Here is a 22348-nt window from a genome sequence, read left to right as displayed (position 1 = left end):
CTTGTCTACATTCATAAAACACTTAGTGTCAATATCCTCAAGCTGTAAACATCTCTGGAAATTCTCTTCCTGCATCTATTCATTCATTCACTCATTCGTTCTCCAAAAACTTACTGGTATCTTTTTAACCAGAGGACTAAGCACTCTTGTCCCAAAAGGCTACTTTCCAGTGTTGAAAAACCAGGGCTCATTAAAAAAAAAACATTTTTATTTATTTATTTTGAGAAGGAGAGAATGAACAGGGGAAGGGCAAAAAGAGACGGGGAGAGAGAGAATCCCAAGCAGGCCCCATGCTGTCAGAGCCGAGCCGGAAGCAGGGCTTGAACTCACAAACCAGGAGATCATGACCTGACCCCAAGCCAGGAGTCAGATGCCTAATAGACTGAGCCACCCAGGTGCCCCAGGGCTCATTTTTTGAATCCTGAATATGTTTAACATGTTGCACATTAAACTGTAAACTGTAAAATAGAGGGTATTTCTCATCTATATTTGCAGCCTCCAGAATGTAATGCTGTCGCTGACACCAATAAGCAATTGCTGAATATGAATGACTGAAATAATAGTCTTTAAAATGTACTTGATTAAATGACCTGAATCACTCTTGTGTGGCTAAGGACTAAGATGATAGCTAAATGGAAGTACTGATGACAGGTAGCAGTTAGTTTGGGAAATTTGGTGTTTGGTAATATTCTCAATGGGCAAAGGGCCAACAAATCATATTTTCTTTCAGATTCCCCTCCAACCAATGTGACACTTGCTTTTCAGTTTCTTTTTTTTGTGCGGGGGTGTAGGTTGAGTGAACATTTATTAGTGCTTTGGAGCGAGGGTGAGAATGAACCACTCAAGGTCCCGCTGGAGTTGCCGCAGATGGTCCCCAAGCTCTTCATAGATAGGCAGAGCCTGAACTGATTTTTGCTGTCGTGAATGACATTTGCAATCTAAAGCACTCAGAACCTAACAGTGACCTTTAGAGCCCATAGCAGAGAAATGTGAGAGGGAAGATTGGGCTAGTTAGGCACTTTGGAGGAAGAAAGAGGTCTTATAAGAAATTTTTGCTTGGGGATTATTTTAAGTGATGTCTTCCCATCAATGTTTTCAGAAAAAACTACATTTATATCTCTTTATTGAGAAGGTTAAGTAAAAGGAGATTATATAAAACTGTTATATATATTTATATTAATTATATTATATTATATTATTATATATTTGAACCTTAAGATGAATATACACATAGACATGGATTGAGGTTGCCTTTAGCAGGTCATATCTATCTATAGATATCTACTTTTATCTATCTATAAAAGTGTGTGTGTGCATGTACACACATATCTTTAAATATATGTAAAAGCAATATTTGAGCAGTTTCAAAATATGAAAAATATTACAAAGAATAAGATAAATATATCCCATAATCCTACCACATAGTGATTATCACTATTCATGTATTTAGTACATTTCATTAATATATGCATTGAGAAATAGCATGATGTGTTGGTCCGACTCTTGATTTCCAGTTCAGGTCATGATCTCATGGGTTGTGCAATCAAGCCCCATGTCAGCCTCTGCACTGAGAATGAAAATCCTGGTTGGGATTCTCTGTTCCTTCCATAGCTTACAGTCTCTCTCTCTTTCTCTCTCTCTCCAAGAAATATAGATAAACTTAAGAAAATCTATAAAAATATAAAAAAGAGTATAGAATCTCTAATCTCAGTTCTGTCACAAGCTACAAGTATTCACTGATATATATTAGTGTTTTGTATATTTATTTAAAGTTGTGTAGCTAATATCAACAAGCTACTGTTTATTTAGTCCTTACGTTACATCAGGCACTGTTTAAACATTTTACAGATATTTCATTTAAGCTTTCTAAGAACCACAGTTTGGGGCACCTGGGTGGCTCAGTTGGTTGAGTGGCCGACTTTGGCTCATGATCTCATGGTTTGTGGGTTTGAGCCCTGCATCAGGATCTGTGCTGACAGCTCAGAGGCTGGAGTCTGCTTTAGATTCTGTGTCTTCCTCTCTCTCTCTCTGCCCCTCTCCTGCTTATGCTCTGTCTCTTTCTCTCTCTCAGAAATAAATAAACATTAAAAAAATTAAGCTTCCCAAGACCCTATAAAGTAAGTGCTATTGTTAGCTGTTATTATTACCATTCCATAGATGAGTAAATTGCGCACAAAGAATTTAAGTAAATTGTCAAAGGTCAGGTTCACAATATAAAAGTGGTGTAACCCAGAATTTGACCTGAGGCAGTTCTTGACTCCAGAGCTGATGCTCATAACCACAACAGAATCACATAGATGAAAAAACAAAAAATGTAGAAAACATACACATGTGTTATTTTCAGACATATCAGCAATGCATATTGAAGAGATGGCCTTTTTTTTAAACTTTTTAATGTTTATTTATTTTTGAGAGGCAGAGACAGAGTGCAAATTGGGGAGGGGCGGAGAAAGAGGGAGACACAGAATCAGAAGCAGACTCCAGGCTCTGAGCTGTCAGCACAGACCTCGACGTGGGGCTCGAACCCACAAACTGTGAGATCATGACCTTAGCTGAAGTCGGACACTTAACCAACTGAGCCACCCAGGCACCCCTGCGAGATGGCCTTGTTAAGTACAGAGAGTCCTAGGCTGCAATCCAGGAGACAGCTCTACAATGGTGCACAGAAGTTCTTTTGTACAAGAGAGGCAACTGTTAAATATCTGGGAAATTTAAAAGCTGGTTGCTAAATCATTGGTAATTTGCAATTGGCCATAGTGAGCCATATTGGACCATGGACATTGAAAAATGTGACTTTTTTTTTAGAGTCATTTTACCAGCCAGCTATGCCTATATTTTCAGTTCTGCCACTAACCGACAGCAGGACTGGATTTCTGGGGAATTGTGCAATGGCTCTGAAGCCTGACTTTCTTATCTGTAGGATTGTAATAATGCTTGTTCATGTTATAAAGTCTACAGTGTCTGGTAAACATTTTACAACATTTTGTTCTTTACATGTAACTGTATAAAATGAAGTCCTATGTAATTATTATTTTTTGACATTCAATCATTTGTTATCTAGAAAAGTATATTTATAACGAAAGTTAATAAAAAGCAATAATTTTGTTAAGAATTGGAATACAAATTCTATTTGTAGTTTCAATGATTTATGGAGATTATATCACTCTTTTCCCCATTCAGAGGAAAAAAATATGTACAATCAAAATAGAATTAAATACAAAAAGGAAATTTGGAACCACAGAGCATAAAGCAAAATACCTTCTTTTGATTGTAATATGGTTCATAATGGTTCTTACTTGACTCAGATATAAAAATATATAAGCCAAATTCTTGATATTTTTCCATAGATTTCAAATAGGTGATTTATAAAGATAGTTTATGTTGTGATTATTAAGGCATTTGGTGAATTAAAGGTAATTAAACAATACAGCTGTCAGGACTCCTGGTGGGTCAGTTAAGCGTATGGCTTTAGGTCATGATCTCGTGGTTCGTGAGTTCGAGTCCCACCTTGGGCTCTGTGCTGACAGCATGGAGTTGGTTTGGGATTCTCTCTCTCTCCCCCTCTCTCTGCCCCTCCTACCACTTGTGCTTTCTCTTTCTCTTCCAAAATAAATAAAGAAATAAATAAAAACTTAAAAAAAAATCCAACAATACAGCTATTTAACCCAGAAGCCAAAGCTATCAATGCTTCTGCAGATAAGAAAAATAGTGATTATGATGTTCAGGATACCAGGGACCTGGCTACCTGTCAGACATTTTCTCAAAAAACTCAAACTCCAACACTTGATTCCTATTATTATTTCTATTTTACAGTTGGACAAATTGAGTCTTAGATAAAATACCTTATCCAAGATCACATAACTAGATCTCATGAGGTTTTGTATGGTCATATGGTTCAGAATCCAAGGTTGGTAGATAAATTAAAAAAGGAAATCTGAAGTAAATGGTACAATATAGAGAACACAAAATTAAGATTTGAATTATTCATGGCAATAAAAAGGACATTTTCACTCTTAGTTTTAATAGCTAAAAGGGATATTTCCCATTTTCTAGAAAGAGTAAAACTTCTTAAGGGCTCGTAAGCATAATTTATGTCTTAGGGAAATCAAATTCCCCCACAGAAAGGTTTCCAAATTTGAAGGCACTGTAATTAATACCAATGTTGATGAAGTCTTCATATATGTCTTCCAGCACTAAATAATATACTAATGCATCATCCAAAACTCTTAGAGAAGAAAACCTTAATTTTTAAAAATCAATTTAGTTTTGAAAGAAACAGATTTCTCTGCCTCACAAGAATCCTCAACTCACGGCCCCACTCTCCACGTTCTAATGTAAGGGTGCAAAGCTTCATGTCATTAATGAAAACACATTTGAATTGAGGATTTAAAGAGCCCTTCATAATGCTTTCATATGCATTTTCTCACTTAAATGATTATGTAGAAGCTGCTGAAATTCTTTTCTTTTTTCTCCAGCCTGTGCCTCCACATGATGACTTTTGATGGTGGTTATATTGACTGTAGCCATTGGTCAGTTATACATTCTAGAACTGGAAGGCTCCTTACTAAAATTAAATCACCTACTAGAAGAGTTTCTTCTGCTTGGCTTCTCTGAAGTAAAGAACTTTGGATCAATTAAGTGCAAATACCTAGTTGATATGAATAGCAAATTGAAAACTGGTACACATTGTTGGAGGCGCCATGTTTTCTCATCCAGGTAAGGGATTTAGGGCCCCAAATCCAATGCCCACCTCCTCTCTGACAGCGTGAAACTTGTTTGTTATTTTGTTTTATTTATGCAGTGTTCTTTTAATTTTAGTGTCAGCGAAGTGAACTTCAGCGCTGTTTTTGTTGTTGTTGTTGTGAATTAAGTTGCTAAAAGTAAGAAGAGTGTAATCCTCAGCAATAGAGAAGAGATATTATATGCTAACTTGGAGCTTATTATAAAAGACCACACCATCAGGCAGGGGAGATGGTCCAACTGGAAGTCAAAAGCATAATGAGAGTTTAATGTGCCAGACAGTGTGCTAACCATGTCACATACATGATTCCTTTCAACAGCTCGCTGTGATGTGCACCTGTGCCTCCCTTTTTATGGATCTAGAAAGTAAGCAACCTACCCATTTCACAGAAATCACCCACGCCGGAGCTAGAGTTCCAACTCAGGATTTGTCTTACTCCAGATCAGGGGTTCTTAACCTGGATCTACATGTCCTCAAATAATTGTGGGAAGAATTTAAGAATTCTATGAATTTGAATGGGAAAAACAGTGCATGTTTATCTTCATTCACCTCTGACTGAAAGTGAACATTTTCTTTCTTTTTTTAGTAGTTTCAGGATTAGAATTTAGTGATTTATCGTTTATGTATAACACCCAGTGCTCAGCCCAAGGATCCTCCTGAATGCCCGACCCTGATTTAGCTCATCCCTCCCCCCATTCCACACCTATCCAGCAGCCCTCAGTTTGTTCTCTGTATTTAAGAGTCTCATCGTTTACCTCCCTCTGTTTTTATCTTATTCTTTCTTCTTTCCCTCTTTGTTCATCTGTTTTGTTTCTCAAATTCTATACATGAGTGAAAGCATATGATATTTAACTTTCCTGACTGACTTATTTTGCTTAGCATAATACACTCTAGTTCCATCCACGTTGTTGCAAATGGCAAGATTTCATTCCTTTTGATCCCCGAGAAATATTCCATTGCACGTATATACCACATCTTCTTAATCCATTTGTCAGCCAGTGGACATTTGGACTCTTTTTTTCATAATTTGGCTAAATTTGGCTATTACTGGTAGTGTTGCTCTAAACATTGGGGGTGCAAGTGTCCTTTCGAATCAACATTTTTGCATCCTTTGGATCAATACCTAGTAGTGCAATTGCTGGGTCAAAGGGTAGATCTATTTTTAATTTTTCGAGCAACTTCCATACTGTTCTCCAGAGTGGCTGCACCAGTTTGCATTCCCACCAGCAGTGCCAAAGGATTCTCCTTTCTCTGCATCCTTGTCAACATCTGTGGTTTCCTGAGTTGTTAATGCTAGCCATTCTGACAGGTGTGAGGTGGTATCTCATTGTGGTTTTGACTTGACATTTTCTTTCATTATGAATGCAGACAACCACAGGATTATCCATAGTATCTTCAGACCGTATTACCAACAAAAACTACAGATGCTTTTCTATCACAATTCAGTAGTTGCAGGCTTGCAACTTGTTTACTTATTATTGAAAAATCATAGGATCTTATTTTCATATGCTGATAAATACATTTTTATGTAACTTGTTTCCTTGGTAGTTCTCAGTGGTTTTTCTTTTTTGTATCTTATACTTGTTTTATTTTATGTACTACATTTATATTTATGTTAAATATTTTTGTTTTATTTTGCATTTGTGTGGATTTTACACACTTTAAGCATTATTATGAAATTAGTTCATTGGATTGCCAGAGAGACCCATGGCAATACCATTGAAGTCCTGTTCTGAATCTTTCCTTTTTGTCATTCACAATCTTGTGTCTTTTTGTTCTTATGCCACACCTAGATGTAGAGCTGGAGAGAGAAATTTAGTGATTCACACAGCTCCGCTATAGCACTATTCAGTTCAACAGCAGGAAAAAGAAAGAGCAAATGAAATATCTAGAACATTTAATGGCCCTAACTACATAGGTATCTGCAGAACACAGAAAGGGATTATGTCTCCATCTCCTACTAATCAAAATACCCATATATCCATTCATTTTTCATAGGCCAATGCCAATTGGCTGAAAGTTATTTTTTTCTTTTACCTCTGGTTTTGAGTTGTGTTCAAATTATTAATGATGCTTAGTTTAAGTTGATTCCTGGATATAAACATCCCAGACAGCCTTCCAATCCTGCTGACCTTATACCTGGATCTGGGCTTTCTCATCTAAGTTGAGTTACCAGGCATAAAACAAATTGCATACCTCAGAAACCAGCCGGCCTTTGCCTCAAGTCACATTCATTTCAGTTAGTGTGTGGATCTATTTTCTTGTATCGATAGTTTTTTTTTTTAACTTAATGGATGAACACCAATGATTCGTTCATTCAATAAACCCACTAAATGCCAGGCATTCTTGTAGCCAATGGAAATACAGAGAAGATGCACCAAAGGAGATTTCTTTAGAAGTTTTGGTTTATTGGGAAAATAAAAGTATGTAAACAACACCTGCCTATGTTTGCTTTTTCTCTGTCCCACACCCTGTATAAGTCATAAAAGTGTTGGTTTATTATTGTTATTATTGTCCATATTAATTTTTTTATCTATTAACTGAATTGCTGGATAACTTTGTTACTGTGCCCAGATTCTGAAACGTTCCCACAGACACCATGGGACTAAGAAACCTCAGAGGCTCGAATGGTCCTTGACACTTGCCCAGGAAGATGTCAATATTTTAATATTTCATCAAAGTGATTCCATACAAAGGTTAATGGATTGATGTTTAAGTTGGCTTCTGGGCCAACTTAGCTCAACTGGCTTAACAGAGCATAAAGTGGTCTTTTCTCTGAAGAGTATAGACCTGGACAATGAAAAGGTCTATATGCCACTTATTTTCTTTCTCATAGACTAACAGAATTGGAGGCAGGTGTGTGCATCTATAAAGATATCATTGCATTGGGGTCAAGTGCCATACTTTAAGAAGGGAAGGACATGCAGATTGGCCAGGAAGTTTAATTCCAAATCTGTCTCTACTATTTTTGTGATCTTGAGAAAGTTAATTAACATCTTTAGCTCATAGAGCTCATTTTTAAAATAGTGAGATCAAATGGATTATGCATTTTAAATATGTCTTCCAGTGCTAAATTGGTATTTATGTGTTTCAGGCATCACAAATAGAGTAAAACCCTAAACTTACTTTTTATTGATGTTGAGAAGATAAAGCTTCATTTTATAACATCTGTTCTATGGAGCCCTATTTTTGATATTTACATCATAATTGAAAGGTGTGGTTTAAAAATATCCCATTAAAATAAGAGAATTGGTTAATTCCAACAAGTCAAAAATGTTGTGTACCATATGATTTACATTATAGATGAGCATTTTAGTCAAGCTCAACAGGATGTCATGAAACTTTGCTCGGTTTTCTGCAGTATACTTATATAACACATATTTCTAAATACATGTCTTTTAAAATAATTATTGTGTTAAATATTAAAAATAGGATCTAAGGCCTATGTGTCGATTCTGTAGTTTGACATGACACATGGTTTTAGACATGTACAATAGTAAATGTTAGATTTTCTGCATTGTTGAGTAATGGAGAAATTCTTTCCCACAATTATTTGTTAGAATACTGTGTTAATATCTACCCCCAAGATTAGGAAATGGCATTACATGAAACCAAGTGATATAAATTAAACCTTGAAGCTCCAATTTGTTGACAAGACTGATTTTACCACAGTCCTTTCTGGAATGTCACTGAGAAAAGCTGTTGGAAAGGCAGCGCATGAACTTTCTGTCTGTGCATTTGCCCAGAGGCCTTGGTGATATAAATCTAAAGAAATAAATGCATGTGTGAAAGTTGTACTGTCACTCTTGGATAAAGTCTATAAATGGAGTCTGTTGGTAGACAGTAACTCAATATGATGTAGCGTAATCAGGCAAAATAACTTTGTAAAACATGATGGCATATGTGATTTGGGTTTGTTTTCTACCCAAATGGCATTTATGCTCATTATTGCCATGACTAAGAGGTTCTATCAGAAGTCTTAAAATATTTCTTTTCCAATGTAAAATTTGGACAAGTGCTATAACAGTAATAATGCTAACCCGTTCCTTCCTGGATGTACTATCCGTGTCAAAACTTGAATAGATGCATTTTATAAACTTTGTTTTAACTTTTCTTTTTCAACCTTCAGTAGACTTTATGCTGGGATGAAACCTTGAAATGCTCCAACACTTGGTCTAGGGAGAAAAGTAAAGGGAGGGGAATGGGTTTTCTTCAGTAATTATATCAACTCAGCTTGTAAATGCACTTTGAGAGCCTTCTGGAAGGAGATTTTACAGGCTGCTAACTTCTGTATAACCTGGTAGCTATTAAAATTGTAAACAGTGAAAATAAATTCCAAAGGTCTAAATTTGATAGTGAAGTTTTTTTTTTTTCCTTTTTTGCTTGCATATTGAGAAGAGATGAATCTCAGCTTCCTGTAAGCTTGCCCTCCCAAGTTTCTGATATCAGGTTAAGACTAACATGTTTAGAGAAAGCTTTGATTTAAGGAGATTTATATTCAAATCACATCAGAGGTCCAAGACCAAATATCAACCTCCCTAAAGCTATGTCTGTGGATTTTCCTGTAGAAAGTCTGAATCTTTTTGAATATTTTCAGGACTTCTCATCAACACAGGCCTTTGCTTTGCACTTTGCTAGAATCAGTCCAAACTCAGTCCAGTTTATTTTTCCTTCTCTTAATTTTCCTGAAAGAATTAGTCAGAGTTCTCGTCTTTATGATAGAATGGATCACAAGGGGGGGATTTCCACTTTGGAATTCCTTTTCCAACTTTCAGCTGTTTGTGGGCTTAATGACAGTGTTCTTTCATCCTAGTAAATAAATATACAGAGTGTCTGCCAAATCAGGAGAGACATAAACCCACTCTTAACAATGTTTTTGAAAACTGCTATGGAATGTGCATTGGTGGCCTGTGGCAAAAAAAAAAAATAAATAAATAAAAAATGAAGGTGGTTCAGAGCATGGCCGGCTGGTCTGAAGTGTGAGCCTGCCACTTGAATTGTTAGCCTGCTTTCATGGGTGACATATTTGCTTATTTATTAAGCAAGTGCTTCAACCATGACACCATAGGGTCCCCCCCCACACACAAATGCCCCAGAAGCTTGCAGCATTAGTGTGTACATATTGATACTATGGTTCACAACAATCATTCACAACAATCTGATATCTGGACTGAAGACACCACAAAGACTGAGCTGAGGAATGAATGTGGAGAAATCTGTCTTCCTAACAAAGGACGATTGGGAATAGACAATCACCCAAGAAGAAAACCTAAAATCGGCTTGATTGATTGCTGCCAGATCAAAGAAATCACACTTGTTATTTTTTATGACCTTTGTTCTGAAATTTTCTGTCTCTGGAAAGACAGAGCATAGCATAACCATGTTAAAAAAAAACCAGAAGACAGAGAGCAACGAGAGTCAGACTTTAGGTTAGAGATGTGTTCTATACCTTCATCATTTTAAGTTAAAAATGTGTGTCACACAAAAAAGCAAAGTTTAACTGCTTATGTTTATTTTGCTAAATATAGAAACAAAGGTACGGAGCTGTAAATTCTGAATCCCACATTCGGTGCCCTTGATCTGTTGAACCTGGATTCCTTTTCTTAAGAGTCTTTTCATTCTTGGGTTTAGGTTTTAAAATGTAGAAATAGTTGACACATTATTTTTTCACAGAATCTTTACAGAATAGTCTATTAAAAAGATGATCTATTCAATGGGCTTTTCTGTGTGTCCCATATGCAATTACTGGTTTCAAGCCTTTTTGAAAAGGGCATGAAGCCATCAAAGACTATGGTATTTCCATCTTTCCTATTTTTATTAGCTAACAGGTTCAATCACAAAATGATGTTATCCCTCACTCAGTCCTCAGTACAACAAGTGCAAATGACAATCTCATACATCATGGCCACGTTCAATGGAAATACAGGTAAGCCATTAACATTTAGCTAGTTACTCCACATATACGTGGTATGTCATATTTGCATTCAGTGGCAGCCTTTGATGTTCACTCAGATGTGAAGGAACATGAGCTGGGAAGCTTTGTTGGTTCCTCCTCATGCTGACAAGCACATCAAGGAATGGCTGTTGAGGACAGGTGACCTTATAGCTGTGACCTGTATGACCCACGGGGACAGTCTCTTTCTGGGTCTCAATGAGGATACTGCTTCTTTTATATACTCAAGAGTCACCCGGCCATCTTGTCAATAAACCGATCTTGAATCAATATGTCTGGGAGAAGCCCGACATCCTGCATTTCTGACAAATTCCCAAAAGATATTGATACTATTTGGTCATGGATCACACTTGGAGAGGCAACGTGTGAGTGCCATGTAAGAATCTTTGGTGGGTGAGATTCTGTGGTGGGGTGACTGTGTTCATTCACCATCTCTTTACTGAGAAGGGAACCAATGGAGGGGCGTACACGGTAAAGTTGGTGGGATGTCTCTCCTTTCTTTCTGATCTCACTTTATTTTAACTATTTCTATGATGACAAGAAAAGCAGACAAAGAAAAAAAAATCCATTCAAAATTTACTCAACTTCATAGTAGCACAGAAATTGGGCATTTAGTTTTCAATCAACTGCCCATTTTTGGTGGTCACCTTTACCATTCGAATGCAGATTTGTAGCAAAACATTCAGGAAACGCTGTGTTAAAAATAATTAGTTGAGGGACTTCCGTGCATCCGTCATTGCTAATCCATATGAACAGATTATAATCTTTTCTGTCCTGCTTCGGTTTGGTTCTGTCTGCAATTTGCCTTTGGGTCCCACGGAAGCCAAGGAGTTTTACTTTTGTAAGTATTGTGCCCATGTAACAGAAGAGAATTAAGCAGGCCACGCAGGGAGCAGATCTGTGACCTTGGTCTCATTAGCACAATGCTCTGCCCAACTGTGCTAACGACTCAGGCATTTGCAGCTGCCTAGGCTAAGGGAGATGAATGTTTCCTCTCTCTTTCTCCAGTTACTGAAGATGTTTCAAATGGTCCCACTAGACTATTGAGATGCATTTGCTTAGAGTATCTGCCAGGTTAGCCCAGACCTTGCGATTTATTGGTGCATTCTGTCAAGTTACAGGCTCACACTGGTAAATCAAAAAGTCTCTTTGGACTGCATCCCCAGTAAGCTAGGTAGTTGGGGACAGAAATCTTGGGAAAGTCATACTATAGCCCAGATCCATCTTGGTAAAGTGTAAACAGTTGTGTCTCATGCTCTGTCTGCTGACAACCCAGGTTAAATCATTAAAAAAAAGTCAGTATGGCCAAAGGATACCTTTCTCTCTACCAAATCATTGATGTGTTGCAGGACCTGAAAAGACATCTGACAATCCCCTGAGCAATAGTTTTGGATCCAGTGGTTCCTAAGTTCACCTTCTGCATGGAAATCCTTGCCAGAATGTCCTTTGACACCCTGTGGCAGAAATTTCATTGAAGATTAGTGTTTTATTCTTACAGTTAGTTTTTTCCCCTCGTGCAGGTCTCACTAGTTTATCAGCTAGAACTGAGTATGTGTTAATCATTATTTGGGGGGAAGTCATTTCTTTAAAGCATCAAATTGAACATTCAAAATGTCATTACGTACATGTGGTATTATTTTATGCAGAACAGACTTCTAAAATTCAGTAAATAGTCTTGATTAAAATGGAAACCTTTTAAATAATCACGAGGCATAAAAATCAAATGGAATAAGTCTGAAGTAATGCAAGTCAACCAAAACAGCTTTAATGCTGTTTTTCTCATTTCACTTTGCTTCATCCTCTGAACAGCATGAAATTCTTAGGAGTGTACTAGTGGTGTGTTGAGTGGTCCCCTGAGAGTTCCTGAGATCCCCCCCCCCCCCCGCGCTCTAGCATAACTGTTGTAACTGGTATTTACACTATTGGCATTCTCTCCCCTGTGCATTTGCTCAAGTCAGTGTCCCCTTCTCACCTGCAACACCATTGAGATTAAAAAAATTTTTTTTTTAATTTTTGAGAGAAAAGACAGTGTGATCAGGGAAGGGTCAGAGAGAGAGGAAGACACAGAATTTAAAGATAGTCTCCAGGCTCTGAGCTAACTGTCAGCACAGAGCCTGATGTTGGGCTTGAACACATGAACTGTGAGCTCATGACCTGAGTCGAAGTCGGACACTCAACTGACTGAGTTACCCACATGCCCGATCCATTGAGATTCTGGATTGGATGGTTCTCTGGCATGGGTGGCTGTCCTGTGTCCTGTGGGATGTTTAGAAGCAGCCCTGGGCTCTCTACTTACCAGATGCCAGTAGAACCCTCCCTTGTAATAAAAACTATGTCCAGACATCACCAAACGTCTACTAGTGGACCACTCTTCTGGCTGTTGAGAACCACTGTTCTAACTCTGTTTTATCCCTCAATCCCTACATCACCTGTGCTGTGAGGCCTCTCTTGCTCATTTATATCATTCCATGATGATGGTTCCATTAAGTTTATATATAAAATCCAATCACCTACACAGGATACATCCACATGAACAATAAAATGCTACAGAGAATAAGGGAGTTACGAGCCACACTTTCCTGGATCTCCCCTCCTTTATAGAGGTAACCACTACTAAAACAGGTGCTTTTCCAGATTGTTTGAAGGCATCTGAAAGCTAAAAAATACTATCTCATTTTTTGTGGTTCGTTTAATTTTTCTTAATGTTTATTTTTTAGAGAAGGAGAGAGGGAGAGAGACAGGGTGTGAGCGGAGGAGGGGCAGAGAGAAAGGGAGACCCAGAATCCAAAGCAGGCTCCAGGTTCTGAGCCCTCAACACAGAGCTCGACTTGAGGCTTGAACTCACAAACTGTGAGATCATGACCTGAGCTGAAGTTGGACACTTAACCATCTGAGCTACCCAGGCATGCCTACCATCTCTTTGTTTTAATTTGTTTATTGGTTCAAGCATGTCTTCCTATGTTCTATGGCCATCTGAACTTTTTCCTTTTGTATTGCTTTAACCTACTTTTCTAATTTATTATTTTTTTCATATTGATTTGCATTAAAATCCATATTTACATTATAGTTATAGGTCACTTGCTTGCTATATATGTATTGCAAAATGTTCTCCCAGGCTGTGTAATTGTATGTGTTGTTGTACATTACATTTTTATATAGCCAAAAATGTCAAACTTTTCCTTTATGGCTATTGGATTGTATATCTTATTTAGAAAGTCTTTTACTTCTCAGATATATCTAAAAAATTACCCCATATTTCTCTTAATGCTCTTGTACTTTTCTCCTCAATTAACTAACTTATAGTGAAAAGTAGGGATTTAACATCTTCCCTTTTCATCCCAAATGAATAGCTCTATCATTCAGTGCAAGTTAGTTTAAACTACAGTAACAATGTCCTAAACAATGTCCTAAACAATGTCCTGCAGCACATCAATGATTTGGTAAGGAGAAAGGTATCTTTTGGTCATACTTACTTTTTTAAAAATGATTTAACTGGGGTTGTCAGCAGACAGAGCATGAGACACAACTGTTTACATTTTACCAAGATGGATCTGGGCAATAGTATGACTCTCCCAAGATTTCTGTCCCCAACTACCTAGCTTACTGGGGGTATAGTCCAAAAAGCCTTTCTGATTTACCAGTGTGAGCCTGTAGTTTGAATCCAATAACAATTCAACTAAACTTCTCAGTTTAGCTAAGACTCTGCTCGATGGCTTTTTATTCTAGACCCCGAAGAAGGATCAGCCTTTATCCGTGACATGTCAAAGAGGAGAAAGAGAGGTGCTAGAGATGAACCTTCACTATTTTTCTAAATTTTTATTTATTTCGGGGGGGGGTATAAGTGGTGGAGGGGCAGAGAAAGACGGGTAGAGGATCTGAAGCATATCCTGTGCTGATCACAGAGGCCCGATGTGGGGCTCGAACTCACGAACTGCACGATCATGACCTGAACTGAAGTCAGATGCTTAGCCTACTGAGCCACCCAGGCACCCTTGTACCCCCACTATTAAAGCTTCTCCTCTAAGGTGGCCCCATCACTTCCAAACACGTTTTATTGAACAAGGCAAATGATACGACCAACACTGATAACCACGAGTGAGAAGTATTATCCTTTTTCAGAGATAGGCCTTGTAGTAATGAGTTCAATAAGGGGTAGCGAATGTCTCAAGAAGATATTGACTCTCAAAAGAGTCAATTTTTCCAAAACCATTAAAGCAATATTTCCTTTACTTTCCATGGATTTGTGGTATCACTTCCCCGAATTGGCATACATCATTTTGTACTATTTTTATTCATCCTTTTATGAATATATTCTCTCTTCCCAGCTAAATAAGTTCCTAGAGACCAGGGATTACCTCTTATTAGTGTTACATTTAGCCATTGCCTGAATATTCGAGAAGTTGGAGATGGCCCAAATATTCATTCTTAGGGCATTGGATAATACTGAAGGGCACAGCAACTCAGCTGATTATGTAGGGGGCTCAAATGTAACACCTTGTTTCTTCTGTAAAATGATATTTGAATTCTGAAACGCTCATGTTCAGTAAAATCATGCCTTAAAATTAACAGAGTTAATGGGAAAACTAGAGTGGGGACAAGTCACTCCACACTTAACACACTCTCACTATAAAATGCTAAAAAGACAATAATTATTCTAAGGGATGGATTCACATTTAAACCATCAAATTCTTAGTGTATACAGAATATTGAAGCATGTATCAAACTTTATCATAATTTGAACGTAGAATGTTGGAAAGGGGTGTAAAGAAAGGTTCAGCCTGTTGAATTTGGAGAAATGAGCAAAAAGCACAAAAGAGTAAAGAGAAGCACTTATAAAAGCATCCAAGGGGGTAGGTGCTCAAGCCAAGCTACGAAGATGTGTGCTGAGCAGGCATTGAGAATTTCACTGCAGTCCACTCTCTTTGCCTCATTCAACTGGATTTGTGTACTTGTGATCATTGGCTCCTGTCAGTGTTTGTAAACATTTGAAGGCTGGGCAAATGGCTGAGGAAGCTGTGTACTTTCTTTGATATCCTCCATCATTTTCCTCTTTACCATTTGTATAGAGGCTAATTTGCATTATAGTGACAGACGGTACATTCAGCAACATGCATGGATTTTTAAAACCTAATGCTGGGATGAAAAGGTAGGAGACAGAGGGGGATTCACTGGAAAACTCCTTATGTAATTTCACAATACAAATAGAGGGGTACGGTTTTACAAGGATGTACACATATTTAAGGATCTATTTCAAACAAATTGGAGGTGTAGATATCTATTGGGAGGGGTAGTATTCAGAGGAAGACACAGACAAGGGAGTGAAAACAAAGGGAAACAAAGTTGCCAAATGGAATGTTGTGACCATTGCTGAGTGCATTGCACTGTGTGGTTAGCTCCGTTGCTGAGAACACCGCCGCAGTCCGTCTCTGGTTAATGACAAAGTGCTGGGGAAAGAGGTTGATGTATGTATGGTCTGGCTAAAGCACTCAGATCCTGCTTGTGTTGTGGTTACCAAGACTAGGGGTTCAAGATTCCATTGCCTCCCACATGCTAAACTCTGCTAGGAATTCCACAAAGAGGCTTTAAAATTAACTTGTAGCTGCTTCTGGGATACGAGTTCCTTCAATGTGAGATGCTGTGATGTGTGGTCTTGGAGATCAAGGTCAACCAGAGCAGCACTTTGTGAGTTTTCCCTGGCTGTGACGTGCTCTCTTCCTGGAGGTTTGTGAGGTAGGTAATCACACAGATTTGTAGTCTCCTCTTGCCCGTCATCTGGGTGATGCCCTGCAGTTAGCGACATCAAGATCATCAAACAGCTATAATGCGCTCCCTGAGCTTCCAGGCCCCTCAAGTATTTGACTTTGAGAAGGCAGCTATGCTAACGACCATACCACCAACAGTGCCCTTGGCTTTGGGAAATTACAGTGACCAGTGGCGGAGGATGACCTGGAGCCATGCACCTCTATTGCGGGCTGGGAGGTTACCTGCCACTCCTCCAGCCCTGGTGCTCCGGTTTATTCAATTTCTTTTCTGTCTCCTCTCCTTTACTTTCCACCTCTTCTTCCTTCAGGCCATAGATCTGCTTAAGCTTCCTTTGCCTTGAAAATCTTTCCCATTACTATGGCTCTTGTTCAAGCAATAACTCATTCTTCCTGCTCCCTCCTCCTTATGAATCTTTTGGAGGGCTGTTATCCTTATCAGAATATAAGTAAAAGGGGGCTTAGGTTGTCCATTGCAACACCCCCAGTGTCTTGAATAGTGTTTTGCATGTTGATGGTTAATACATGTCTCAGGAGTGGCTTTAGGAACAAAGGAATCAACAAAAGTTGTTCTCTTAACTTCTACTTTCATTCATTCATCATTTCATTCTACTACTGTCACAATCAAACTCCCCCCACTAAACATATTGAAACCGTCTTATTTAATAGCACTGACTTTCTATCAGGCAAACTGGATTTTGCTTTTGAACTACACTGTTAATGTCCCTCCCACCCCCAAAGCATTTGACTTAATCTTTCCCATCCTATTTCTTCCTATTTCCTATTTCTTAAAAACCCCAGCCTATCCTGATTCTCCTCCTAGGATTCTGATAATTTTCTTTGCCACCCCTTTTGGATCTTCCTCTTTCACCAACACTTTAAATCTTAGCTATCCGCTGTCTCTTCCGTTCTTCAGGCTTTGACTTTGTTGGCATCTCATGAATATACAATAGCAGCCTCTCTCTGGAATGACAAGCTTACACTTCCAGAAATCTCAAGACGTTTCTTTTCTTGAATGCGTCACAGCTACTTTAGCATTAGCATTTGAAAAATTATACTAAGTCCCACTCCAACTAAAGTACTTGCTCTTTCTCCTGAATTCTCCATGGATGATCTCACCACACTTCCAGTCTCCCAAGCCAGAGATGCTGGTCTCTGCCCGATCCTTTCCTTCTCCCATGTTTTCCTTTAATTGGTCTTCAAGACCTATCCATTGGACCTTAGAAATATCCTGTGAGTCTGGACTCTCCATTCCCCTGCTATCATCATTGTTACAACAATGTTCCAGCATTTCCCATCTGAATTATCTTTTTTCTGTACTACTGCTGAAATTGTCTCCCTAAAAATGCAAATAAAATCATCACAAATTCCTATTTTCTCCAGATTGCCTCTATTTTAATGTTGCAACTTCCTATCCAAAGGATCAAACAATTTGGGGACCATTCTCATTCTCCAAACTAATTTCCTGTTTTTCCTTAGTTCCTTTTTATTTTTAGTACCATCCTCCATTCTCCTTTGGATTAGAATTCTTCATTGGCTCAAGGCCTTAATTAAGAAGCATGATGGATTTTTAGGAGGGCACTTGTGATGAGCACTGGGTGTTATATGTAATTGATGAATCACTGAACTCTATTCCTGAAACTAATATTACACTATATGTTAACTAATTAGAATGTAAATAAAAATGAAAACAACAGCAACAAAATAAACATTATAATCCTAAAAAACGGGGGTCTCTTCTACCAGAGACCTAAAGGTATAAAATTATCACTCAAGAGATTTTTATCTTCATCTTCCTTCTTATTTCAACGCTCACCTCTGAGTAGAAGAACCTGACATTTTTTAGTTCATTCAGTTTTCTCATAGCCTGTTATGCAAATAGGAGGTATTGACTTGTCCATCTACCCATTTATCTGTTCATCCCTATCATATATCCTGTGTGGTTTAATGCCTCCTGGAAAATTTCAAATGTACAAAGTATGACATTTTATACTATATCAAAGTCTGAAAGATTATATCCAGAAGATGTTAAATACATAGAATGTTGACTAAAATGTTACCTTTTTGAAGCATTGTTTCAACCTAACCTAATTTTTTTAGTCCGCATATCCGACCTCTGGTCATGTTGTATGCATGGGACTTCTCTTGGAGCCTGAAATGCACAACGAACATTTCATAAGGAAATGTATGTGTGCCCAACCGACACGTCACAGCAGAATCACGCTGACAGTGCTTAGTGCATTTAGAGACATGCTCTGTGCTTTTTAGAAAAAATCCATAAAGTGGAAACGTTGCGCTGTATCTCTGTATGTTGACACATATCAGACGACCAATCCCGATTGTTTTACCTCTTCTTTTGGAAGTTTTAGTCACCCATTTAAAGAGTGAGACAGGAAACTGATTTACAAACCTCCAGGAGGAATTTGTGACTTCTACTTTTCCGTTAGGCATTGGGTCTAATCCATAAAGCTGGAGACCCTGATTTTAAAAAGTGGAATTTTGACTAAGCTCTCACATACCATGCATTTTATGGTACTTTCTTGAGGTGGGCTTAAGCTTATAGGGCTCACAGAGGTCAAAAGTAAATTGATTTATAAGAAAAAAATAACCAGTTTTAATATTTGTATATGTCAGTTAAACAAAATGGTCAAAACAAGGCCGTCTCTTTACTACCTTTTTGTAATACTGGCTAGAAGAAATAGCTTCCTTTTTGTAAAGTAACAGATAAAATATACTTAATCTTTTATAAGAAAGAAATGAATGTGGGGCACCTGGGTGGCTCAGTCAGCTGAGCAGCACAGGTCATGATCTTGTAGTTCATGAGTTCGAGCCCCACATGGGACTCCCTGCTGTCAGCCTGTCAGCAGCCAGCTTTGGGTAGTCTGTCCCCCTTTCTCCACCCCTCCTCTGCTTGTGCTCTCCCCTCCCCCCAAAATAAAACCAGAAGAAAACAGAAAAAAAAATGAATGAAATAGAGAAGTTTACTTTTTTGAGTAGAAATGTTGAAAAATGTTACATGGCTTTTAGACAAAAGCATTACCTTGACCTCAGGCAAGGACGAAGCTATGTGATAGCTCTTCCCTTACAGTTTGGGTTTCTGTCCCTCTCTGAGCATCGCCACAGAGTGACAGCTGCAGTTCCTACTTCTGCTTTGAAGGAATGGGGGAAATCTTTCCAGGAGACCTGTGTCTTCCTACAGCCGTCTCCTGGAATTGTCTGGGTCCACAGTTGCCAAATGGCGAGGGGATGGGAGGAGGCTTTGATCCGCTGTCACTCGTTCACCCCAAATCCACAGACACGCAGTCCCAACCACGTGGAGCCAGCATGGCGCTGTGGCTAATTACTCCCATTACCTTAACAACTGGAGAGCCCTGGAATAATACATCTTCAGTCATAAATTGAAAATGGCAATATATTGGCTTTGATGCTGTTAAAATGAAACCTGCATTACCAAAACTCTGAGAGCCAGAAGATTAATTATATTTGTACAACCTTTTTTTTTTCCCTTAACCAATCACTAACAAATTATAAAAGTACATGGAGTCTTATTTGGGAAATAATTTCCGGTTATTATCTGAAATGGAGTGGTGCTAATTTTGTTGGTCCCGTCAAAATACTGATTGCAACACTTCTTAATTCTATTTTATCTCTCAGGGATGGAATCATATGAAAATCCTTTGAAAATAAAACCGCACATTGTTCGACTGTTAGATTAACCTTCACAGAGTCAATGAGATTCCTAATGAATAAATCCATGGCATTATATTTGATTTAACTTTATAAAAACAATATCAGAGCTAATTGACAATATAATGAAGGGTTTGCAAGAACTACCTTAGAGGTTCGATTTCCTCCTCTTTCTCTTTGTTTCAGAATTAGGGGGTGGCTTGGTTTCTGCATAATTTTTGGTTTCAGGCCCCCACTCGAGGTGCTGGGCCAGAACTGGGCAGCCTGTGGCTGTGAAGGAGTAGGTTCTCATTCAGGCAATTGGCCAAACCTGACTGCAGTGGTATCAATTGTAGGTATATTATTGTATTCATTTTACTAAAGGGCACGTCACTTTTTTTCCTTCAGGAATTTTTAGCAAGTGGTTAAAAATAACCTTTAAGAAAGGTTATATTACTGCTGAGGCCCAGCCAGACCTTTTGGAAGGAAATCTGCATCCATCATACCCAGATCTGTCAAAGGAAGTCTAGTGAGTAGTTCGGTAGACGTAAGGTTGAATTCAAATGTCACTGTGCCATGTTTTGTAGAAAAAAGTGGCTGGCCGTGATGACCTTTGCGCGCCAACATTCCATTTTGTAGTTTGAAAAGTAGGGAAAAGCTAGTCCACAAAATTATGCAGTATTAGGACCCAAGCTGCCTTTAAAGCAAAGACAGATTCAAATTTCAATTCTGAAATTGTCAGGTTTGGCTGAGAATAAACATGAATGGATCACCTTCTACAATTTCATTCAATCTGAACCTGAAACATTCTTTTAGGAATGGGTAATATACAAAGTTGGTTATGAATTTGTGAGTTTGACTATTATAGAAAAAGCTATTTAAATGGTTCTTCATGAAGCCCTTGTTTCTTTAAAACATATTGCATCTTCTATAATTTTGAATTGTGACTACTAACTTTCCCAAAGCTAACACGTAATCCTAGAGAACATCACAAAACAAAGTTAAGAGTCATTAACAACAGCGATAATGAAGAGCATTCACTATGAAGAATCTAAACAAAGATTCCTTGAAGACTACCTGTTGCACTTTTATATAGTTGCAGAAAAACACAAGAAAGAGTGGAACCAGTTCTCTATTCCGGGAGCATTTATTACACCTGTTGCATGTATAGCTATTTACAGACAGTTTGTAAAAATGTGAACTGCAGAAACAAATAAGTCCTTTAACTGGTGACATTCTGTCTACATAGGTCCAACCTCTTTTGAAATAGATGCCCATAGAGAATAGTGGTTGTCGCTGCAGTGGGTTTTCTTAAACACCAAGGGGATTTAGAGAGACAAATGTTGGATTGCGTTGCTTCTACTTTGTCTTTTCCCTTTCCTGTATCACTATTTGAATATATTTTAGGGACATACAGGCCAGTTGAGCAATTTCTAATTTTGGAGAGAAAGCCTTTGCCCCCATGACTATTGTATTGCATTCTAGGAGGCACCTTACATGGTGGGACCAAGAATAAAACTCTCCCATGTTCTGCCAAGATTGTCCTCTGCCCCTGACTCCTCTTCTCTCATGCCCTCTTTCTGGTTACTTTCTTCCCCTCTCGTGATTTAAACGACCACCTATGTACTTATCATTCTCAAGATTATACCTTTGGTCATGCCTCTCTTCTGTCTAAAGATGATATTGTGCATCTATCTATTGCCTATTTCTATTTGGGTGCATCATAGGGTCTTTGCATGCCTTTTCTCTGTCCTCTGGAACACTTGGGTTTCCCATATTTCTAATTTCCGTACAATTTTAGGTGCATGAGGAACATCTGGGAAGGTACAGGTGTCACAGTAAGTTAGAAATATATGTCCACCACTGCAGATATATTACTCACCTTTTTTCTTCTCTTTTCTTTCTTTCTTTTTCTTTCTTTCTTTCTTTCTTTCTTTCTTTCTTTCTTTCTTTCTTTCTTTCTTCTTCTTTTTTTTTTTTAACCAATTCCATTGTACTTACATCCTGGGATCATTTTAGACCACGCAATTGCCCTCACACCATAATAACTGATCAATAAGGTATTGATTTTACCTTCTAAAATTAAAAAACAAAGTAGAATAAATAAAGTTGTGTCCTATGACTGTTGAGAGTCAAATAATTTAGCTGAATTTACATGACCTGACGTACACACAAGTATGAATGCACTACTTATGTGTTTAAGACCCACCTAAAACTTGATAAAAAAAA

Source organism: Suricata suricatta, chromosome 4 (genome assembly GCF_006229205.1).
Source record: "Suricata suricatta isolate VVHF042 chromosome 4, meerkat_22Aug2017_6uvM2_HiC, whole genome shotgun sequence".
Taxonomy (NCBI): Eukaryota; Metazoa; Chordata; class Mammalia; order Carnivora; family Herpestidae; genus Suricata; species Suricata suricatta.
Note: the sequence above shows the minus strand (reverse complement) of the source record.